This window comes from Myodes glareolus, chromosome 2 (genome assembly GCF_982192425.1).
Source record: "Myodes glareolus chromosome 2, mMyoGla1.1, whole genome shotgun sequence".
Lineage (NCBI taxonomy): Eukaryota > Metazoa > Chordata > Mammalia > Rodentia > Cricetidae > Myodes > Myodes glareolus.
Window position 1 is genome coordinate 104,058,023 of NC_142027.1, and position 24,822 is coordinate 104,082,844.

General features: G+C 48.7%; 1 protein-coding gene across 2 annotated transcripts in view; it reads left to right on the forward strand.

Moving 5' to 3' along the window:
- The first annotated feature begins 1,978 nt into the window (after nucleotides 1–1,978).
- Nucleotides 1,979–24,822, forward strand: part of Card11 (caspase recruitment domain family member 11) — a 127,157-nt gene continuing 104,313 nt past the window's right edge. For both annotated transcript variants that reach the window (XM_087903327.1, XM_087903323.1), the window contains exon 1: nucleotides 1,979–2,245. The gene's annotated coding sequence lies outside the window, so the exon portion shown is untranslated. The remainder of the gene's footprint in view (nucleotides 2,246–24,822) is intronic.

Genomic DNA, 24,822 nt, shown 5'->3' on the forward strand with positions numbered 1-24,822 from the left:
ACCATACCAGTGTCTGTTACCTGTTATGAAATACCCAAAATGAAGATTGATGGTTGGAAAGACAATGATGCACCAGAATGTCAATTCTAGAATCAGGTGTGGAAAGGTCACGGCGAGCACGCTATCATTCCTCTACACTCTCGGAAAGTTTAACATCTTTAAGATTTGAGTGGGGAGAAGCCAAGTCTTAGTGGGCTGCACCTGCATCCAGCCCCATCCATAAATGTCAGAAACTGAAGACTGAGCAAGAGGGAAGGATAAAAGGGAGCCTAGGTTTGCGTCCAGTCCTGGGAAGTTCAGGACCAGGTGTTGCGTATGACACAGAACCACTCAGACGTAAGGGACAGGGGAAAGGTAACCAAGCCACGTGACAGAAGGCAGATTAATAGAAACAGGTTAATTAAGTTATATGAGCTAGTTAGGAAAAAATGCCTACGCTAAGACCCAGCTTTCATAATTAATAATAAGTCTTTATGCTATTATTTGTGGGCTGGTGGTCCTGACAAGAAAGCCCTATTATAACAAGAGCCTGGGGATGAAACTCAGCACTGAGCTCCTGCCTAGACTCTCCCAGTGAGGGGCTGGGGTGTGGCTAAGTGGTAGAGCACCTGCCTAGAATCCCCCAGTGAGGGGTTGGGGTGTGGCTCAGTGGTAGAGCCCCTGCCTAGAATCCCCCAGTGAGTGAGGGGCTCAGGTGTGGCTCAGTGGTAGAGCACCTGCCTAGAATCCCCCAGTGAGTGAGGGGCTCAGGTGTGGCTCAGTGGTAGAGCACCTGCCTAGAATCCCCCCAGTGAGGGGTTGGGGTGCAGCTTAGCAGCAGAGTGTGTGCTTATTATACAGAAGACCCTGAATTAAATCTCCATCAATTTAAAAATTAAAAGGAACACTGCCCCTGAATGGGCAAACTAGTCTCAGCTGGGGCTGCGGGGGCTGCGACCAGGTGTCATCGTGACTGGAAGGGGACCAGGGCATGCATGCAAGGGACATAGAAGTCTCATGTTTTGATGGAACACAATGTGGGTGTGAACTACATGTTTTGTTCAGGTGGTGAGAAATTGTCACCCTTGGTGTGTGTGCCCTGAGCCCTGTGTACATCTACATACACTTCAGTTGTCTTGAAGCAGGTGGACTCCTTTCTCACCTTGCATGGGGCAGAAGGGGAGCTCTCCTTCATAGAGTCAAAAGTTTCTAGAGCGCTCGCTGTGCATGCAGGAGGACCTGAGTTCACATCCCCAGCACCTCCCACCCCCGGAAAGCCAGGTTTGGCCAGGTCTGCAAGCCAGGTGCTGTGGAGGTGGAAACAGGGGTGTCACTGAGTTTGCTGTCCACCAGCCCAGCTCCAGGCTCAGTGAGAGACTCCAGAAAGAAGGCAGAAAGCGATTCATAAAGACAAACACAGACAGCATCTTCTAAAAACCAGTGCGAACATGCCCCATGCCCACCCCACACTTTGAAAAGTAATTGTAATTAACTTTTCCAAGAGTTTGCTCTCAAGGCAAGCCTATTTCTCCCAGCCTGGTGTTGGAAGCAAGTGTCAGCTATTTATTTTAGGGGCATTGTCTTTCTGGTTCCTGGTTCCATTTCTGACCAAACTTCAGTCTCCGTGGTAGGAGCAACTGCCATCCTCCACATCCTCCCAGTGAAGAAATCCAAGACTCCCCATTTCAAACTACCCTAGAAAACCTTAAAAAGGGGGCTCCCCTCCTAAGCCCACACTGGAATCTGTGGCTGACAGCTCAGGCTGGCTCAGTTTCACCCCATCTAAAGTAGGTGGCTTGGCCACCTTGGACTCAACACTCATTCCCCCTGACCCAGAGCCAGCACCTCAGGCCCATCCATCCCTTACCTCATTATAGCCGGGTACCCCAAGCCTTAGACTCAAACTCAGCCCCTCCCCGTTTCTTATCTCCTTTTCTAACCTTTTGCATTTTTTTCAAGTCTCATTTCCTGTCGGGGTTTTGCATTTTTCTTCCCCGCCCCTACCAGCCTATGACACACTTTCTCTCTGTCTCCTATCTCTTCTCTCTCTGTGTGTCTCTGTCTCTCTCTCTTTCTTCCCTATGCCCTCTCTTTGAGTCCTCTGATCTCGGGAGCTCTGGCCCCTGGCATCCCTACGGGTCTCTAAGGCCCAGGGAAGGTGGCCACCTCAGACGGGTGCCTGCTGGAGGCCAAAGCCCAGCACTGGAGGAAACTGGAGGTCTGCGTGGAGGAAGTACCGGGAGTCTGAGAAGCATGAGCGCCCCAGGTACGTGCAGCAGGGCTGGGGGTAAGAGGAGGACGCGAAGAGGAGATACTTTGGGGACACCACCTGTGCTCTAGAGGCAGTAGGGCAGGTAGGTGGTCTCCTGAGGTGGTAAGGGTTCCAATCTTTAGTTCCCTCCCTATTTTTCTCTCTCCTCCCCTGGCCCTCCCTAAAGGTTTTGGGAATGAATGTAGTTCTACCCTCCCACCCCGCCACTCCCCCACCCCCCGCCGCCATGCTTCCTCCCGCCAAGCCACCCCTCCACCCCTCCACTCCTCCACTCCCCACCCAATGCACCTGCCACAGAGGCTGGAGCAGAACTTGGCTGGCACCTGAATGGCTGGAGGTTTGCAGAGCACAAGAGAGCGTAACTCAGGGGTTCTTGAGAAGGTGGTCCTCCTTACTTTCCAAAGAGAGGTGCCAGAGCCTGGATGTTTGGGGCCAATGGCCTAATGCTTAAAGTCACCTCTCTGTACTCGATGGGGAGTTTGAAGAGTTCTGTCCTTTAGGGGTTCTGGATTCAAGAGAGAATGACACATTGTGAGGCTATATTTGTGCCTTGGGGGACAGCTAAGGACTATTGCCTAAGGCTGCAGTTCCCGTCACTGCCATAGCAAGGGGCCACCAGCTCAGCATTCATCTCCAAATGACCAGTCACTTGGATTTGTAGGTTGGAAAAAAAAATTCTTTTGACATTTATGACTTTTCTGGAAGGTATGACCTACTAGAAAGTGGGGGTAGGGGTCCTTCACCCAACATTTATTCGGTACCTTCTCATGCATAACGTGTGCTGGAAATCTCATGCAGTAAATCAGTGAGCTTATGGACAGGAATTTAACCCCAGGGCTTCTTCACCCTGGTGCTTCCCCAGATCCCAGCTGTCTTCAGCCCCACTGCATCTCTGAAGCAAAAATAGATCCCCTGGGCCTGCAATGGGTACATCCAGGGTAAAGCCAGCAGCCCTCAGCCTTGCGACATCACAGGGAAATGGCCTGCACCTGTACAGATTCTAATAGCAACCTATCAGAAAGGCGGGCTGGTAAGTCACCACCCCCGCAGCGTCAAGCCTGCACAAGAACGATCCTCCCGTGACCGAAAAGGAAAATCGTTAGAGCAAAGACCTGTAGGCAAATTACAAGGTTACCAGGAGCTCTGGAAGCTGAGTGGGGAGAACTGGAAGTTCCAGGCTAGCCTGGGCTATTCAGAGAAAGCCTAGAGAGACCAAACTCTCTCATGAGGATGCCAATGCTTTTGTCTGAGTCAACCAGTGAACACTTCCTGGGTGGCTCTGTGCTTGACACATGGGGCCGCAGAAGGAAGGTGAACTGTGAGGTTGCTTGCCCTGAGATGCCTATCTTGCAGGCAGTACGCACTGATGACAAAGAACTTAAGGAAGAGTATGGGAGACACTGCAGGGGTCAGTAAGGATCCCAGGCTGAGGCGGGCTGGTGATGCTTGGACATCCTTCTCCACTTTGCTATGCAGCTTTACAGCACCTCTCCTACAAGGGATTGTTTTCATGGGGCTCTGGGTCTGTGTTTTGAGGATAGGTGGGATGAGGGTCCATCACTGAGCTATGCCCCAGCCCCTCCCTGGGGATTCTAGGCAGGTGCTCTACCACTGAGTCACACCCCAGCCCCTCACTGGGGATTCTAGGCAGGGGCTCTACCACTGAGTCACACCCCAGCCCCTCACTGGGGGATTCTAGGCAGATGCTCTACCACTGAGCCACACCCCAGCCCCTCACTGGGGGATTCTAGGCAGGTGCTCTACCATTGAGCCACACCCCAGCCCCTCACTGGGGGATTCTAGGCAGGTGCTCTACCACTGAGCTTATCCTCAGCCAGACTTTCATTTTCCTTTCTTTTCCTTTCTCTGTCTCTGTCTCTGTCTCTGTCTCTCTCTCTCTCTCTCTGCGTGCGTGCGTGCGTGTGTGCATGTGTGTGTGTGTGTGTGTGTGTGTGTGTGTCTGACAATGTCTCACTTATTCAGGCCAGCTCTTTGAATTCATTTTGTAGCCTAGGTTGGCTTTTATCTTGCCATTCTCCTGCCTCAACCTCCAGAGTATCTGGGAGGATGGGGTAGGCTTTCACTACCAGGCTCAGCTTCCTCAGTATGTTAAAAACAAAACAAAACAAAAAGGTTGATCTTGTTTCTCTCTGCTTTGAAGGTCATAAAGATGGGGCATTGTTATGTCTTATAAGGGCCAGTTTCCCAGGCAGCCCCCTGCTCAGACCATATCTTGGCTTGCTGTTTTGCAAAGTCAGACCTGTGATATTTGAATTAAAACACATACATAGGATCAAGAGGAGAGGGCAGTTGGGTCAGTGTTCCCTCTTCAGGGTCTAGGGTCTGGATTGGTTGACAGGCCATGGGACCAGCTCTGTGATGTCACTCTCTAGTAGACAACCTTGCTGATTTCAGCATCCTCCAAAGCAGTTTTCAACCTGTTTGGTGGTGACCCCTTTAGGGGCCAAATGACCCTTTCCCAGGGATCACCGAAGCCCTTGAAAAATAGACGTTTACCTTATGATTCACAACAGTAGCAAAATTATGTTTAGGAAGCAGCAATGAAAACAATTACATGGTTGGGGGTCACAACAACATGAGGCACTGTATTAAAAGGTCGCAACATTGGGAAAGTTGAGAACCACTGCTCTGGGCGCCAATCTGTAGAAGGAGTGGCAGGCTACATTCCCACCCGGATCCCAGCTAGTTTACCCTCCGAAATAATTACACGGTACTGTAATCATTTAAACACTGCCTGGCCCATTAGTTCTAGCCTCTTATTGGCTAACTCCCACATCTTGACTAACCCATATCTAATAATCTGTATGCCACCATGAGGTCGTGGCTTTCCGACATGAGTCCAGCCTGCGTCCATTTCGGGAAGGGGAATTATGGCGTCTGCCTGACTCTGCTTTCTTTCTCCCAGCATCCTGTTCAGTCTACTCCACCTATCTGAATTCTGCCCTATCAAAAAGCCAAGGCAGTTTCTTTATTAACCAATGAAAGTAACACATAGACATAAGGTCCACCTACTCCAAGGGACAATTAAGGAAGATGTCCTGGGGCTGGAGACACGGCTTGATGGTCAAGAGCAAGTACTGCTCTTGCAGAGGACCCATGTTCAATGTCTAGCAGTCACATCCCAGCTCACAGCTCCAGGAGATACAACGCCCTCTTCCGGCTTCCATGGGCACTGCAGTTCCCTGTGAATATCCACACACAGACATACAAATTTCTGTGTTTAAAATAAGTCTTTAAAAAAAATTAAAGGAAAGATGGGCCTGCCACTCCCTGCCTTTGCTATGAATAACCAAGCCCCAGGCACAATCCAAGGTTAAAGTCTGAGGTCAGATTTGGAGGCACAGCATCCCTGACTGCTCCCCCGGCAGCCCAGCTGGGTAGGTTATCTCTCCCAGGCTGCGTCAGCCTCGGTTTCCCTGTTTACAATCCCAGTCGTATAGGATGCTTGTGAGCATTAAAAGAAATCAGAGAGTCATGCCCAGGAAATCTACCCTGGGAAAAGCACTGCTCTCACTTGTGTGGCTGCATGGATCAAGCCAGCTGGAAAATGCTGGGATTGATTGAAATCTGGGAACGAACAGAAAGGCAAAAAAAAAAACAGCTTTCAAAGAAGCCTCTCAAAAAATGCTTTCTGTTGAAGAAAAATGACAGGGTTTTGCTTGGATTTTTTTTTTGCAGTGCTAGAGGCTGAAGCCAGGGAATCACTCAAATTAGACAAGAGCTCTATCACTAAGCCATGTCTCCGGCCCCTCACTGGAGGAGTCTAGGCAGGTGCTCTACCACTGAGCCACACCCCCAGCTCCTTACTGGGGGCTTTTTCTCAGGTTCCCTACGACAGGGAACAAACACATCCTTGATCCCACAGAAAAATTACAAGAAACAGATTCCCAGGTGCCGTCCTCTTCATCCAGCCAGGCCATGTGGGAAGAGCACAGATCTTACAAACCACCAATGCAGGGCACAGCCCATACAGAGCCCCATACAGAGCCCCACACTCCCCTCTAGGGACCCTGCTCTCTGGCCCAGTGGTTTTAATAGGTCACTGTTTTCAGAAAGGTAACCTTTCGGACAGTGATTTGCTCAAGGGCTCATAGTTTATAACGGCCCCTCTCAGGTTTGTGTAATGGGTGGCCGAGGCCCAGTGCCAGGAGTAATAAAAGCTCACCGCCAGGTCCTGCTGCCTGGCAATCGCTAGCCCTTCCCGCCCTTGGCTCCTCCTCCTATCACCACTACAGCTGCTGCACTGCAATGGTCCACACCCATTCCTGACTGGATGATGCTCCTGGCAGAATGAGCAAGAGACGGGTTTAAGAATTTCATTTTGACCCCCGTCTCCTGACACACTTTTTGTGTTAGAATTGCATCCTCCTTCCTGCCTTTCTCACTGAGGAGTATGCAGACAGTAGAGTGAAGAGCCCATGCTCTTCCCTGCATCCTCACACCTAGAGGGAATGAAGCCAGCATCTGCTGGAACTCTGGCTTTCTCTGGGTACTGCCACCCCTAGGAGTGACCTCACTGTTAGGAAGCAAGTTGCTTTACGAGAAGATCTAGGGACTTGGAGCCAGATGGAGAGCCTACTGTCCCAGCTTTGCTCCCTATGAGTTGTGGGGCCTCAGCAAAGAGTCACGTATAAAACAACACCATCCCAGGAACTGCAGAGATATCTTCGTGATTGAAGGCTTGTTGCTCTTGCAGAGGGCCTGGGTTCAGTTCCCAGAACCCTCACGGAGGGTCCTAACTGTCTCTAACGCCAGTTCCACCATACCTGGCATTCTCTCTGGCCTCTGTTGGTACTGGGTGCACACATGGTGCATATGCACACATGAAAGTAAAACTCTTACAAAATAAAAATAAGCAAGTCTTGAAGCAAAAGCTACCTGCCCAGCCTGGGGAAATGGCTCGATAAAGCATTTGCTTTGCAAGCGTGAGGTCCAGAGTTCTATCCCTAACACTTAAGTAAAAATCCAGGGCATGTTGGCATGTAGTTTTAATCTCAGAGCTGGGGGTACAGAGACAGGCGGATCCCTGGGCTTGCAGGCCAGCCATGGCTGAACTGATAAACTGCAAGTCAATGAGAGGCCCTGTCCAGAGCTGGACAATGATGTAAATGGTATTATTCCTTATGATAATGGTCAAGGTTATCTTTCTGGCTTCCTAGTGAATTTAAAAAGTAAAAACAAAAGCGCGTGCGCACACACACACACGCACACACACACACTGTTCCCTAAATGGACTTGGAATCTGTTGTCCCAGCTACTCAGAAGGCTGAGTCCAGAAGATGGCAAGATGGAGTCCAACCAGGGTCACAGTGAGTTCAAACAATCTGAGCGACTCAGTGAGATCCTGTCTGTCTAAAATTAGTCTTAAAAAAGTAAAGGTATTGTCCCTAAATTAGCACAGATGGCCTTTGCACATGAAGGCAGTGTGTCACTGAGCTCTGGGACACCTGTTTCACGTTTTCTTTTTGCCTTGATTTTTATGAGGATGTGAGGCAGAACAACTTTAAAGGTGCAAAGCCGTAGGGAAGGCAGAGAGTGTTTTCCCTGATATATAAAGAGCACTTGTAAATCAATAGACATCGGAACCTGCTAACTTTATCCTGAAGGGTACAAATAAAAATTATTTTTGGATGTGTGAGGTAGTTGGTCCCTTTCAAAGTGACTCAGCTCTAGGCCACAGACAGGGTGGCTGTGTGGGTGGCACAGGATAGACCTGGGTGGAACTTCACCTACTCCAGAGGAAGAGAGTTCAACCCTGTGGGGGAAGCGACAAAGGAGATAAACAAACAGAAAGGAAGCAGAGCAATCAACGCAGGTTACCATGAATCCACGTGAAATAACACTGAGTGAGGATGATGGACTAGAAACACTCAAAACTGCTTGATGGGGAAAGGGAGACGGGGAAGATACCTGGCCGTAATGCCGGGACACTGAGGAGGACTGAAAGTTCATCCTGGGTTGCATAACAAATTGGGGAAGAGGATTGAGGAGAGGGTAGCTTGCTGCACAGATGTGAGGTCCTGGGTCCAGATCCCTAGGACTCAGGCGAAAACTGAGTGCTGTGGCAGGCTTTCTTAGCCTGCCAGCTCTGGGTAGGGGGAACTGAGACAGCAGGAGTTATCCAGTCTAGACTATTAGTGTTCAGTGAGAGTCTGTCTCAAAATATCAGAGGGAGAACTGCTGAGTAAGACCCTCAAAGTCAATGTCTGATCACCACAGGCATGCCTATGGGTGGGTGTGCATACACACTCATGTGTGCACACACAGATTAGGAAAGAAAGAGAAAGGGGAGGGGAGGGGAGGGAAGAGGAGGAGAAGGCTTGGTGAGACCAAATCAATCAGGACAAATGGGAAAGGGGTCAGGCAGCTTCGCACACTGTTGACATTGTACATCAGCGTGTGGATGTATAAACCCCACAGCTCAAGGATTCTGCTTGTGAGTCACTACCTCACAGGTGTGCTTGCACAAGCATACAAAGATCTGTTCACCCAGACGTTCACACAGGTGCAGTTTATTACAGGGTAGGATCAGCCGCACAATGGATGCTATGAGGGCATTGATGAGAACCTTATTTGATCAGTGGGTAGAAGACAACGCTAAAATATTTGTGAGATGCTACTTATGGCAGGAACTCTGGGGTTGGGTAGGAAGTGTGAGGATTGAAAACATTTATCTCGGATCCTTTTCTTTTACCCAAAATGTATGTGTGTTTGTATATCTGTGTGTGTGTATACATGTGTTTCTGTGTATACATGCGTATACATGTCTGTATATGGGCACATGTACCTGCATGCATATATGCATGTGTATGCATGCATGTGTGCACGTGTACGTGTGTACATGTATGTGTATGGCATGTTTAAATGTGTGCACTTGTATGTGTGTGGTATATATGTGTTCATGCATGTACGTGTGTGTGCATATAGATATCAGAGGTCAGCCTCGGGTGTTGTTCCCAGGAGCTCTCCAGTCTGTTTTGGGAACAAGGTCTCAGCAGCCTGTGGCTCATTGATTGATTGGCTGGCCAGTGAAACCCAGGAATCCTCTTGTCTCCACTCAGTGCAGGAGTTTCAAACATGCACCCACATGACCACCTTTCATGTCTGTGCTGGGGATTGAGCTCAGGTCCTCACGCTTGCATAGCAAGCTTTGCTGAGAGAGCCCATGTTTCTGTTCCCAGTCCTTGCCTGAAACATTTTAAAGCTGTGAGTTGGGTTCTAGCTTTCGGGGATTCCAACTCACCAAGACTGAACAGCATTTCCTTCAGGGCTGAGTATCCCTTCCAGCTTTGTCCCGCCGTGAGAAGAGTGTGAGAACCCCAGGCTGTGGTCTCTGTTGGGATACAAGCAGAGTGCTCACCAGTGGGGAAAACTTTTATTTTACTTCAGTAGTTATTATGTTATTATTATTATTATAGTCAGAGTTTCTATTGCTGTGAAGAGTCACTGTGACTATGGCAACTCTTGAAAAAAAACATTTAGTTGGTGTGACTCACTCACAGTTTCAGAGGTTCCGTCCATTATGGAGGCAGGTGTGATGTGGTGCCAGAGCTGAGAACCCTACATCTTGTAGGCAACAGGAAGTCAGCTGACTGTCACACTGAGGGACGCTTGAGGAAAGAGACCAAGAGACCTCAGAGCCCGCCTGCACAATGACACACTTCCTCCAACAAGGCCAAACCTCCTAATAGTGCCACTCCTTTTGGGGATCATTTTTTCAAATCACCACTATATTATTGTTGTTGTTGCTGTTGTTGTTGTTAACATGTTTGGGTATTTTGCTTGCATGTTTGTCTATGTACCACCTGTGTGCCTGGTGCCTACAGAGGCCAGAAGAGGACATAGAATCTCCTGGGACTGAAGTTATAGACGGTTGTGAGCCCCCACATGGGTGCTAGGAATTGATTCTAGATCAGAGTCTCTAATCACCGAGCCATCTCTCCATCTGCCATTCCTTTATTTCGAGACAGGGTCTCACTATATATATATATATATATATATATATATATATATATATATATATATATATATATATATATATATAGCCCTGGCTAACCTGGAACTTGCTATGGAGACCATGCCTGTCCCAAAGTCACAGAGATCCTCCTGCCTCTGCCTTCCGCTGGATTTAAAGATGTGTGCCACCACACCGTGCCTGGCATCACTTCTTCTCTGATTATTTTTGTATTTGTGTGCGAGTGTATATACACATGCATGTGCAAGTGTGCACCTATATGTGAAGTCAGAAGAGGATTTCAGGTGTCCTGCTCCATCACCCAGCACCTTCTTCTCTTGAGAGAAGCAAACCTGCAACTAGGCCAACAGGCAGTCAGCCCCAGCAATCCACCTGTCTCCACCCCACCCCACCCCACACAGTACTGGAATTACAGACAAGCATATGACCACTCCCAGCTATTATGTGGGCACTGAAGATTTGAACTCAGATCCTCCTCATTGCTCAGCACACACTCTGCCTGAGTCTCCTGGGCCCAGGCTTTGATTTCATTATGCTAGAACACCCACTGTACCGTCCAGTCTTACACACACAGTTCGATGAGCTTGGTTTTGTTTCCTTAGACTGAGCTACACAAGGCAATTTTCATACCCAAAAAAAAGTGTCTTTTGAGCACATCCCTTCCCCTCCCCCTCCCCTGCCGCTCCCCTCCCCCACCTCGTTCCCCTAGCTGGTTTCACTTCTATTTTCGTGTCCTCTGCACACAGAGATTTTGGGCAGCTGTAGAAAATCTAGGACAAGAGAGATTTCGGGTATTCACGTGGAGCCAATCTTAGGCATGGGTCATCCATAGACACCCAGGGTGCCTCTCACAAGGCCTCCCGACAGCCAAGGCGAACTCTCCCCTGCATTATTCCATAAGCCTTGCTTCGCCTGCCCTGGCCTTCACACGAATGCAGTCACACAGGATTGACTCCTCTCTGGCCTCCTTTACGCGGAAGGTCTGGGGAACTCCTCCAGGTTGGGTCTTGCTGAGTCTGTGCAGCACATTCTACATATTTACTATATTTTTTTTTTCCATTCTACCACCGGCAAGCATTTCTATGTGGTGAAAGATGTGTTCTGGCCTGGGAATACAGCTCAGTGGTAATGTGCTTGCCCGGCCCGTGTGAGGCTCTAGGGTTAATTCTCAGCACTGAAAACAAAACCAAACACAAAGCGTGTTTGGGTTAGACAACTCTAGATCCAGCTTCGTTAAGTCCAGTTCTGCTGACAATGTCCTGAGCACCCTACCCTAAGTCAGTCGGTACCTTCTCTTGTGGTGGATTGGATGAAAATGGTCCCCATAGGCTCATATATTTGAATGGCTGGTTCCCAGTTGGGAGGCTACTTCGGAAGGATTAGGAATTGTGGCCTTGTTGGAGAAAGTGGATCCCTCCCTGGGAGTGGGCTTTGGGATTTCAAAAGCCCATGCCAGGCCCAGTCTGTCTGTCTGCCTCCATCTTTTGGATCAGATCTTTAAGCTCTCAGCTGCTGCTCCAGGGCCATACCTCTGCCTGCCGCCATGTTCTCTGCCGTGATTGTGGACTCACCCTCTGAAACTGTAAGCAGGCCCCCAATGAACTGTTTCCTTTTATAAGTTGACTTGGACATGCTGTCTCCTCACACCAACAGAGCAGTCACAAAGACACCTCCCCAGCATGCTTAGCCAAGGCTGACTTTGACCGTGTTGTTGTCATGGAGTGACCTCATGGCCTGTTTGGTCTGGTGCTTGCTGATCTGGACATCCATGGCAAACACAGATGTGGGTTGTCCTCCCAGGAGTGGGGGATGGGATGGCCACCTGAGCTCGTTGTGCTTCTACTGGCTGGCTTTACTTCGAGGGATCCTAGGGTCTCCCTTTCATTAAACAATTTGGGGTGCACAAGGCACGGTTTGTGTGCAGTGGTCAGAAGACAGCCTATGAGAGTCAGTCCTCTTTTTCTGCCATGTGAAGCCCAGAGATCAGATCGTCAGGCTCAAGCGCAAGCACCTTTCCCTGTTGAGCCCCCACACCAAAACTGTTTATTCTTAGTCTGCTGGGCCAGCAGCACTTGAGATTTAGGGAATTATTACTAGTATGAAGTAAAACTACATTTTATTGACACTGATAATTCTCTTGTCACCTCTAGAAAGGGCTTTGTGACTCACTAAAGCCTTTAGAAGAAGAAATCACTTTTAAAAAGATATTTGCATGTACTTGGGCATTTGGTTCTGGGTAAATGTTCGATTGAGTAACAGTGGCATCACATGAGTCCCCCCAAGCCTTCTGCCTCCAGTCCTTAGCTGTTTTAGAAAAAAACAGCCTGTGGGGTCAGCCAGAAGGCTGGGGGCCGGAAGGGGGCAGGATCAACAGGCTGCAGGAGAGAACCCGTTGTCTTCTGGTCACAATACATACACTATGACAGGAGTGCTTCTTGTGTGTGCACATAGGCACACATTGAAGGCAATTCTAAGACAGCTCAATGTATGCTAGATTTGGTGGTGCATGCCTGTAACCCTGGACTGCAGCAAAAATATTGCAGGTTTGAAGCTAGCCTGAGCTACCTAGTGAGTTCCAGGTCAACCTGAGCTACATAGTAAGACTTTGTTTGTTTGCTTGCTTGCTTGCTTGTTTAGAAAAAAGATGAAGAAGGGGTCTGGGAAGTGGCTCCGTGGGTGGGAGCACTGGCTGTGCAAGCTGAAGACCTGAGTTCAAAGACCCAGCACCCTTGGAAAAAGCCAAACTATGGCTGTACGTGCCAGCAACCCCAGCACTGGAGGGTGGAGACAGGTAGATCCTGGGAGCTTCCTAGCTGATGGGCCTCACTGAAACAGTGAGCTTCCAGTTCAGTAAGAAACTGTATCTCAAGGCAAGAAGGCACAGTGGTAGAGGAAGACACTGCCAACACACACACACACACACACACACACACACACACACACAGAAACACACACAGAGACAAACACACACAGAGAGGAGAGAGAGAGAGAGAGAGAGAGAGAGAGAGAGAGAGAGAGAGAGAGAGAGAAATACACACACACGGAAACTTTTTGAATTTCACCTTAAACAAGCAATTAAGAAATTTATATGGTTTAATATTCTTTAAGGGAGGGGCTTTGACTTGGGTTTGGATCACTGAGCCATAGGACAATCTTGGCCAGGTCCCTTCTCTCCACAGAGACTCAGTCTTTTCATTATTCAAAGGAGAAAATCAAATGGCACTTGAAGTTGAGAGGCATTCCATTTTGCAGGCCAATTCCAGTCAACTGGTAATGGCTTACAGGAGCACTTCCTAGGGGATCCAAGTTCAGCGGCAGAGCATTCTGAGATCGATTGCTGATGTCTGCTGCGGTCAAGAGTCTGAAAGGGGCATTTGGGCACCCTTTCCTCTTCTCCACCAGCTGCAAACTCCATGGTGACCTTGTGACTTTGAACAAATCACTTCACTGCCCCCAAGATTTTGTTTCCTTGTGAGACAAGATGAAGATGAATAATCCCTGCCTTCCTACTCCACGAGATTGCTCAGAGGCGCTTGCGAGCTAAGTGGGTGAAAAATGGAGATGGGAAGAGCGGAGCCTTCTGTGAAGTGAAGGTTGATTTTTATTAATTGACCTCTCCGGGGGTGGATCCTGTCGTCAGCCCTGGACTCCTCCGCATCAGCCTTTGCTCTGACCTTCAGCGTCCTCTTCTCTCGGGACTATAGGGCCCTTTGGCTTCCCTGGGGTCACAGAGAAATGGAGGAAATACAGATGTTGGATACAGGCTATGGTTCTCTAGTAACATAAGATCTTTCCATCTTTAATGCTGGTGTGTGTGTGTGTGTGTGTGTGTGTGTGTGTGTGTGTGTGTGTTTAAATGCATGCACATGCATATGGCAGTCAGTGGTCAGCCTTAAATGTCATCCTCAGGAGTCATTCATCTTGGATTTTTCTTCTTTTTCATTTTAGGCAGTTGTTGGGGGTGTGTGGTTTGCATGCTGTAGCACGTGTGTGGAGGTCCGAGGATAATTTAGAGGGAGTTGGTTCTCTCTTTCTGCCACATAGCTCTCAGGAATCAAACGCAGGGCATCAGACTTGGCAGCAAGCTCCTTTATTCTCAGAGCCAGCTTACTGGCCCTCATAGGGTTTTGGGGGGGGGGGGGGGACAGAATCTCTCAGTGAGACCTGGAGTTAACCAGTTTATCAAGGCTGACTGGTCACTGAGCTCCAAGCATTTATCCCTATCCAACTCCCCAGCACTGGGGTTACACAATCACGCCACCACTCCCAGCCTTTTCACATGGGTTTGGGGGTTTGAACTTGGGTTCTCATGCTCGCTCAGTGAAGCCTTTCCCAACTGAGCCATCGCCCTGGGCCACAACTCAGCATCTTTAACAACTTCCCAGGTACAAGTCCAAAGTTTCTTCTTGCGTAATGGAACCCCCTGAGCTCCTGGTCTGTACTAACACCCTTGCCACTGATGCAGCTGCCCACCAGGTGGGAAGAGACATGCTCCCCAAATTCATCTTGATTTTCCATAGGGGTTCATCCTCATGCAGATCTCTAAGCGAAATGAGTTCCCCAGTTGGGTAGTTAGCACTTCTGACAGCTGTGTCAGGAAGCTCTGATGAATCAGTGGGATCTACCCACAACTCTGGGAAGCCAGTGCAAACACCCAGGCAAATCTGTCTTTGTCACCAGACAAATGCATTTCTGTCCCTAAATCTACAAGCCCTCTTCTTTTCGTCTTGAACACTGGTAACCTCTTCTGCCACCATCCATAGAGAGCCTGTGGATTGCCAGATCCTGTATGCCTTAACGTCTCCCAGCAGACCCTGGCAGCTATCTGTCTATTATTCAGTGGAAGCAAAGCATTGAGGTGTTTCTTCTTGCCTGTGGTGTTTATCAGGTTGGATTTGTTGACTGGTTATCCAGGCCCTTGTTTATTAATGTGTGTGTTTTGTAGTCACCATCTCCCCTTCTGCTTCTTACTTCGGGCTTCTATGGTGAGCAGTGTTTGTTGTGGTCTAAAATGATATACATTCAGAATTTTCCAAGACACAAAAGCGTGGGTCTTCTTTTTTTTTCCTGGTTTGATTTTTTTCTTTTTCTTTTAGCAACAGATAGATGACTTGAGTTTCCTGCCATGCTGGAAACACTGAATCAGACTCTTGTTTTCTTTAAAATCTAAAAATCTCAGCCAGAGGTTGTTGAAGGTGATGTCTGGTAACTGAGGTGCAGCCCCTTCCCAGGGGACTGTTCTGGGGAAGGTGTGTGGCCACCTACACAGACAGTAAGACCGCCTAACTCAAAGTGCTCCTTCTAGGAGAGCATTGGGAATATAGTTCCATTGTTAAGTCCTGAGTTCCAGACCAGAATCAATATTTAAAAGAATGAGGAGGAAGGGGAGGAAGGGAAACAGGAGGGGGAGGAGGAAGAAGAAGAGGAAAAAGAAGAAAAGAAGGAGGAAGAGGAAGGAAGAAGGAAGGAGAGGAGGAGAGGAGGAAAGAAGAAGAAGAAGAAGAAGAAGAAGAAGAAGAAGAAGAAGAAGAAGAAGAAGAAGAAGAAGAAGAAGAAGAAGAAGAAGAAGAAGAAAGAGGGGGAGGGGGGAGAAGGAGGAGGAGGAAGAGGAGGAGGAAGAGAAGGAGGAGGAGAGAAAAAGAAGAAAAAGAGGAAGAGGAAGAAGGAGGAGGAGGAAGAGGAGGAGAAGGAGAGGAGAAGGAGAGAAGAAGAAGAAGAAGAAGAAGAAGAAGAAGAAGAAGAAGAAGAAGAAGAAGAAGAAGAAGAAGAAGAAGAAGAAGAAGAAGAAGAAGAAGAAAAGGAGGAGGAGGAGGAAGAGAAAGAGGAAGAAGAAGCCGAGTATATATTGTAACACTCGCTTATATAACACTGGGGATGTGGGGACAGACAGATCCCTGGGGCACACTGACTGGCCAGACAGCCTAGTCAAATCAGTGAGTCCTAAGTCAGTAAGAGGTACTGTTTCAAGAGTAACAAGGTGGCTCACTTGTGAGAACAGGTTGTTCTCTGGTTTCCACACACACATACATATACATGTATAGCCACAGGAGCATACACACACACCCACATACAAATGAAAACATTATTGGACCAGCGAGGTGGCTCAACAGAAAAGGATATGTATCCATGGGACCCACATGGTAGGAGTGAATAGATTCCCGAGAGTCGCCCTCTACACTCCATGCATGCACCGTGGGCACCTATGTGCTTGTGTGAGCACATGGGAGCACACACAAATGATAAAACAATTAAACGCTGCGGGAGCTTGAGCAGCGCTCGCCACTTCCTCCCACGATTTGTCTGTTCCTTCAGGCAGTTCAACACCTGGTGTCATCCACAGAGCAACCACTGTGACGAGCATGCCCCTGCCAGTACCAGCGCTGTGACCTCAGGCAGGTCACTGACCTGCACCTCCATTCTCTCCTATAAAACTGAGGATAAATCAGGAGTTGGCCCCCATCTGTGACCACCCCCAACTCTCAGGAAGTGGAGGAGAAGGATCAGGAGTTCAAGGTCGTTCTCATCATGAGTGTGAGGCCAGCCTGGGCTACATTAGACCTGTCCTGAAGAGGAAGAAGAGGAGAAAGGGGAGGAGATGGTGGAGCTAGAGAGCGGATGGGAAGCAGGCAGGCAAGCAAAGAGGTTCCAAGGCTCACAGAATTGGGTCAGTCATCTTAGAGGGGCTGCTGAGAGAAGGGTGAGCCCACCCCCTTTTCTCCCTTCTTGCTCTCTTACATAACCTCTTTTCCCCTTCACTGTGGGATGAAGAAGCCATAAGCAGATTCTCACCAAACGTGGCCCCTTGACCTTGGACTTCCCAGCCTCTAGAACCACGACTCAAAGACATTTCTGTTCATTAAACATGACCCAGGCTATGGTTTTCTGTTCCCGCAGCAGCGTGGTGAACTAAGACACACACTCACATACACATACAACACACACATACAGCACACACACAACACACACTCACACACAACACACACTCACATACACATGCATACACACTCACATACACATGCACACACACTCACACACAATAGACACTCACACACACAGCACACACATACACGCACTCACATACACGTACAATACACACACACAACACACACATATAGCACAAACTCAATACCATTCACGTATAACACATAAACATACGCACAAACACATACAAGTATATAACACACACCCAGGAACTACTATGTACACTCTGGAATGTACTTGTAATTCAGGGAAGGGGGGCTGGAAACGTGGCTCAGTGGGTAGAGTACTTCCCTAGCGTGTAACACAGTGGAACACTGTGTTCCATTCCCAGTGTTGGCTAAATCACATATTGTGACATTTACCTGTAGCCATGGCATTGAGGAGATAGAGACTTGAGTATCAGAAGTTCAAGGTCATCCTTGACTATATGGTGAGTTCGAGGCCAGGCTGGGCTACATGAGACCTTGTCTCAAAAAAAGCATATCAATGAAGGAAAGATGGTTCTCCACCCCCAGAGTATCATCTGGTGTCATAGTTGGTACTTAATAGACTAGAATCACCTGGAAAAGATCTTAAGTACTGTCTTTATCAGGGTGGCCTGTGGACAAGTCTGTAGGGAGTGCCCTGATTAGTGTGGGTTTCTGCTTCAGGCTCCTTCTTGAGTTCCTGCCCTGACTTCCTTCAGTGATGGACTGTGATCTGGAGGTGTACACCAAGTTGACCCTTTCTCCCGAAGCTGCTTTTGGTCTAGTATTTTATCAGAGCAGCAGAAAGGGCGCTACAACATCTATTGAGACAGATGTGCGGCAGCCAGGTGCAAGATGGCACAGTTGCTTTGAATGAGCAGTTAGGGAGCCGGCTGGCCAGAGGGTGTACAACAAGGCCTCCTGGAGCTGAGAGAAGTAGACAAGTGGAAGGGAGGCCTGTACACAGCTGGGGCAGGCCAAGGAGGCGACTCAACAGGAGGCCCGGAGTCCCGTCCCCAGAACCCTTGTTATTACAAATTGGGCAGTGTACATCTGTAATCTCAGGACCGGGGAGGTGGAGACAAGTAGATTCCTGGGATTCATTGATCAGCCAGCCCTGTCTAATCTGTGAGCTCTGAGTTCAGCGAGAGACCTTGCCTCAAAAGCAAAGTGGATGTGGGAAGATGGGTCAGTGGGGGACAGGACTTGCTGTAGACGTGTAGGGACCTGAGTTTGAATCTCCAACATCCAGGTAAAAAGTTGGTCATGGTTGTGCACACCTATAACGCAGCATAGCAGAGAGTGGAGACAGGAGGATTGCTGTGTCGTGCTGGCTGCCAACCTAGTTCCAAGCTCAGAGAGAGACCTCATCTCAAAGAATAAGAGAATGACAGACTAGGACATTTAATGTCCCTCTTCAGCCTCTATATGAAAGCATGGCCACATGCACACAGACACACACGGACACACAGAGACACACACATATGCAGAGAGAGAGAGAGAGAGCTAAGACAGCTGACTTCAGTCTCTGGCCTCCACATTTGTGAGTGCACATCTGTACACACACACACACAAACACACACACACACACACTAGCTAGAGCTAGTGTCAAGTGTTTTATAAAAAAAAATAAAAGATATGGGAACAAGGGTGGGAAGCCACCACAAGCCTGGGATGCTGTGCCAAGGAGGGCAGATGCTATCCTACAGGCAAAGCTGAGCTACTGGGGCATTGGATCAAGGGCTGCAAGCCAGGACGGATGGACAGGTTACAGAGATCACAGACAGCAGTGAGGAGAACAGATGGGACCCTCAAGGCAAGAGGCAAGCCCTCATTTAATTGGACACAGGCCAGGCAGAGTTTTATTGCTACTCCGGGAAACTTTGCATTGAAGTGCAACACAAACACACACACACAATTGGGAGCCACGCAGTTCCTGCGTGTGTTTTTGTGATTGTCACAAAGTGTGCCCACACTCCTGAGGGACACTGAAGAAAGGACAGAACACAGCAAGCTGAGAATTAATATTTTAGGATGACGGTTTCTAATGCAGTGGCAACTTTTAGCTATGTATGTCCTGAGTTTTAAAAACAACAAAAACCGGAGAATGTAAGCCCAGTTCCTGCATTCATCTCTCTGCTTCCTGACTATGCACTGGTGTCACCAGCAGCTTCCCGTTCCTGTCACCGTGACTCCCTACCATAGTGGATTAAAATCTCAAACTGACCCAAAATAAGCCCTCTGTTTTAGATTCATTTCTATGACTGTGATAAAATACCCTGACACACACACACACACACACACACACACACACACACACACACACACCGCAGCCCAAAATAAGAGCAGCAACAACAAAAAACAACTTAGGGGGAAAGGGTCTATTTCAGCCCGCAGTTCCAGGTTACAGATCATAATTACCGGGAAGGCAAGGCAGGAACTTGACACAGCTGACCACATCACATCCACAGTCAAGTATGAGAATAAATGCATGCATGCCCAGCTCTCAGCTTTATTTCTCTACTTGTACAGTCAGGATCCCCTGCCTAGGGAATGCTGCTCCCCACAGTGGACTGGACTGGATGTTCCCACATCAATTACCAATCAAAACGACTCCCCATAGATATGATCTAAGTCCCTTGCTGCTACGCTTCCCAAGTGAACCTATACTGAGTCAAACTGGCCGTTAAAACTCTCACACTTTTTCTTGCCTATGTTGCTTTGGTCAGGCCTTTTGTCTTATCAATAGCAAAAGGAACTAATACATGGTATGATGGTGTGGGATAATTGTCTGTATTCTGTTAATCATGTTTTAAATAAATGCTGATTGGCCAGGCAGGATGTGTAGGTGGGAAAACCAGACAGGAAGTGGAAATGATACAAGGAGAGCAGGAGAATTCTGGGGAGGAGGAAGTTGATTCCTTCCACTTCTGCCCAGACCACTGAAGCAGCAGGATGTGATCTGCCCCACTGAAAAAGGTACTGAGCCACATGGCTAACATAGATCAGAAAAATGGGTTAATCAAGATGTGAGAGTTAGCCAGTAAGAGGCTAGACCTAATGGGCCAATCAGCTTTATAATTTCTAGATTTCTCTTGTGTGATTTTTTTTCTCTGGGACTAAACAACTGGGGGGGGGGCGCAGGCAGGACAGAAATCCCCAAACAAACAGGACCCTTCATGTTACAGTATGAGCTCTACACTGTGAAGCACACTCATTTTAAGCACATACTCGGTGGGCTTTCATAAATGCCTTTGGCCATATAGCCACAATCTCAATCAAGATAGAAAAATGCCTGCATCAGGCTAAAAGTTGCCTCACATGACTCACAGTTCCGGAGACAGCAACGTCCACCTTTCCCTGGGTCTGTCAGAAAGGCTCGGGCCCCACCCTGAGCCAGCTGCATTCAAATCTCCATTGTGACAAGTTGGTGAGGGACTCTGTGCATATATATAGACAACCCAAGTTCCCACAGAGAGAGAATTGATGAGCCCAAGATGTTGTTCCCCTCGATATAAATAGTAAAACCTGAAGCAGGTCCAGAGTAAGTGATATATGACTGAGTTTGAGGAGAAAAAAAAAAACAGGAATACGGAAAATACTTAATGAGGAGGAAACTGGGAAGCCATAGAAAAAAGCTGCTCTGTTCCCCGGACCTCAGACTTTCTTTTCCAGGCTGGACCTCTGATGAGGTCTACCACTCTACCACTGAGCCACACCCCAGCCCCTCACTGGGGGATTCTAGGCAGGTGTTCTTCTGTTGAGCTGTATCAAGGGCCCTTTGTACTTATTATTTTGAGCAAAGGTCTCCTTAAGTAGGCCAGTTAAGCATTGACCCTATAATTGTCCTATCACAGCCTTTCAAACCCTGAGATTATAGGCGTGAAACTCCACCCCCGTTTCTGTAGTTTTAAATGTAAATTAATTTATTTTTTAGCAGTTATTTATTTATTTAGTTGTGCAGTACGTGGATCATTTTTCTAACCAGAAGTCCTATTCTGGGACTGATAAATGAAGACAGTAGCTCCAGAAAGACTGTGATGGGGGAGGATTGAGTTTCCTTTGGACAGCAGGTCAGCAGGTGGAGAGTGAATAGTTTTCACCCCACCTCTATTTCTTAGACACAAAAACTTAGCTGAGGTTAACTGTCAATCTTTTTTTTTTCTTTTCATTTTCTCAGTTCTTTAGCCCAGCTTGGCTTGAACTCACTTTGTAGCCAAGGTTAGCCCCAAACTCACGACCCTGCAGTTCTGTCGTTCCTAATTTCTCATAGAACCTCTCTTAGCATTTCCGTTTTCTATTCACCCTGCCTACTCCTCCTGCCTGCTCCTTATCTTCCACCTCACGGCATTTGCACGGGAGTCATAGTTATTTTATACCCCTGACAGGTCACCCGGGCACCTATTCACATCACTGCTAGATCCGGCTCTGACATGCTTCATCTTCATAGTGTTGTCTTGTTTGGTTGTTAGTCCTCGCTTTGTGACACACTTGTTCTATTTTTCCGATGATGGGTGTTCCTGCTGTGTTGAGTAATACTAGCTGAGGGTTGGGTCAGTGGAAGTTCTGAGCTTAAGTGTGATTTCCAGCCTCCCGCATTGAGGCTCCCGGGATCCAACACCCTCTTCTGGCCTCTTGGGGGCACTGCTTGCAGGTGCCCAAAACCCCACAGACACACAGGCATACACAGAGTTAAAACATGCAGTGGGAAGACCCGTGTATTTAGGTTCTGTTTAATGTGTGTTGTATTAGAGGGTCTCAAACCTTCAGATTGCTGGGACTGCCCTCACCTGCCCCTGGGCAACACTGCATTCTCCTCATCATAGCTCAGCTCAGTTCCTCAGCCCTCTCAGCTATAATCCACTGCTACTTAGGGCCTGTAGCGGGGTAGCTGGATTTTTATAGGGCATAAATTCACAGCAGCCTTGATAGTCTGGGTCCAGCCGCCCATCCCACCACAATGCTGGAAAAGATACGTGCTGACCAATAGAGTGCGGAGAATTAACCAATATTACCACAGTAAACAACAGAGCCCCCAAGCCCACCTTCAGGGACTGATGGGAGATTCAGGTTTAAGCTGACAGGCCAGAGGGGGAAGTGGCCCTGGTCAAGATGGGGTCTGGTGAGTTGTCACCCCCATTCTTGTCATCTGCAAGGAAGCCCTGATCACTGCCATGGCTTGGTGGAGCCAGCTGGATCTCCCGTGACGTAGACGCTTTGGCTCCAGTGTGAGCCTTCACCATCATGGTTGACTGCCTTGCCTCGCACCCCACTTGGGCAGATTCCGCCCAACAGGCTCCTTGTTGCTATGGAGCTGGGTTAGTTCCCTGTCAACAGAGATGCTTGTGGTTCGGTGCGGCTGTTGGTGGACTCCCTAGTGACTGACTCAAGGGGAAAGCTGAGGAGGCGAATGGGGAACCAGGAGCCACAGTGACAAGTTCGTGGGGCCAGCGACCCAGGTCCTCGTTCAGGCATTCTGGGAAAGTGTGGGGAAAGGAAAATGCTTTGTAAGCTTTCGCTAGTGTCAGCATCTGGTGAGCCTGTGCTTCGGGGCTGGGACATTCACAAGTGACTCTCCAGGGATGTACTTTACCATCTTCCTCTGGGGCCACATGGGGGTGAGTCAACAGGACTAGGGCCATGGTCCACACAGCCTTCTGGGGTTTGCAGAGGATATTCTGATGAAATCCCACTCTTGGACCCCTCAAAGAAACCCTGGAGGGGGTGGCATTCTTTATCCTCACCAGCATCATCCTCGTTCCTGCTGTCACCGAGGGGCCCTCAGTGGGGCCAGTACTAAGTTCTTTACATATATATATATAATTGGCTCTGCTCAACTCACTGAAGGAGCTTTGAGGGGTTCTATTTAAACTCAGAGATGAGAAACCAGAGCCTCCGGCTTCGTGGCCAACCTGCACATTCACTGCAGCTTGCTGTCTTCGCCACTAGGCACAGCTCTTCTATGACCTCTTAGAGCTGCAGAATAACAGTTTGATGCCCTGTCACTTCACTGGAGAGTCAGGACACCAGCAGGTTCATTACCTCCCCGTGCCCTCTCCTGCCCTCTCTGCCTCCTACTTAGACTTCCCCTGGAGTCAAAGGGGCACACAGCCTCCTGCCAGGTGAAGGAACGGTGGGTCGGCCCCATCCTGCGACCAGTGTTCATACAGAGAACTTCAAACCCCACCTTCGAGGGGCTAGGGCAGGGCTTCCGTGGGTAAAGTGCTTGCCGGGCAAATATAAAGATCCGAGTTCAGTTCCCTAGCTCCCACATATGGCCAGACTTGTCTTTAACCTCAGTGCCTCTACACTGAGAAAGGAGACAGAGATGGGAAAGCCCTCAATAGCTCAAGGACAACACGCCTGGTGTCTGCAGTCCCGCAGGACATGAGAGCCCGCTTCAAACAAAGTGAAAGGCAAGGATCAATGGCTGAGGGTGTCTGCTGATGTCCACATGCAGGCAATGGTCCATACGTGAGCATCTACACACACATATACACACATATGTATCATGTGTGTGTGCATGCTCGCGTGCGCGGGCACACACACATAATTTTAAAAAACAAAATGCCATCGCGACTCCCTACCCTTAACTCCTGCATCAGGCTCAGCTCTTGCCCAAGCCAGCTGTCTGCCCTCATCCCCTGATCTCTGCCCCACTGCCCTCCCAGTCTGCTTTCCTGGCAGTCCTCGCAGCACAGCTGCCTCCCTTGTCTGACTTTCCTCTGTGCTTTGTAGTGAAAAGACCCAACATCCCGAGCTGTGGCTCGGTGGGCAGAGTGCTTCCTAGCATATGGGAAGCCCTGGGTCAGATCCCACAGAATCTGGTGATAATGCATGTCGCACTGCCACTTGGGACATGGGATCAGAAGCTTAAGGGTGTCTTCAGACAGGCAGTTTGCGGTCCACCTGGGCTCCGAGAAACCCTGTCTCAACAAAACAGACAAACATACAATGAAGCAAAGAAAGGAAGAACCAAGGGATGGGGCTGAAGAAATAACTGGTGGGTAAGAGCATTTGCTATGCAAAGGATCTCAGCTCACACCTAGTAAACTGGGCGTGGTTGCATGCATCTGGAGTCATGCTGCTGTGGATTGCTGGGGCTTGCTGGCTATCAGTTTAGCTCCAAGCTCATGGGAGGCCCCGTCGCATGGGGGTAAAGCAGATAGTGATAGAATGAGGTACCTGCCATCTTCCTCTTGCCTCCCAACAAGCACATACACCATGAACACACAAATGCGTGAGCACATACACACACACACACACGCACACACACACACACACACACACGGTGGAGAAACTACAGTACAAATGCAAAAAACTGCAGCCACTGCAGGAAACATCTGGGTAGCTGCAGGAGGAACTCCCTTGGGGTTACTCTGGTATTTATTTAATGCGTGTGGACATTTGTTAGCATGTATGTGTGTGCACCACCTGTGTGCCTGCTGCCCACAGAGGCCAAAAGAAGGCATCAGATTCCCTGGAACCAGAGTTACAGATGGTGAACCACTATGTGGGTGCTGAGAACTAAACTCGGGTCCTCTTTAAGGGTAGTAAGTATTCTTAGCCACAGAGCCATCTGTCCAGCTCATGAGGATTAATTTTGATCATAGTTTGACTAAATTTAG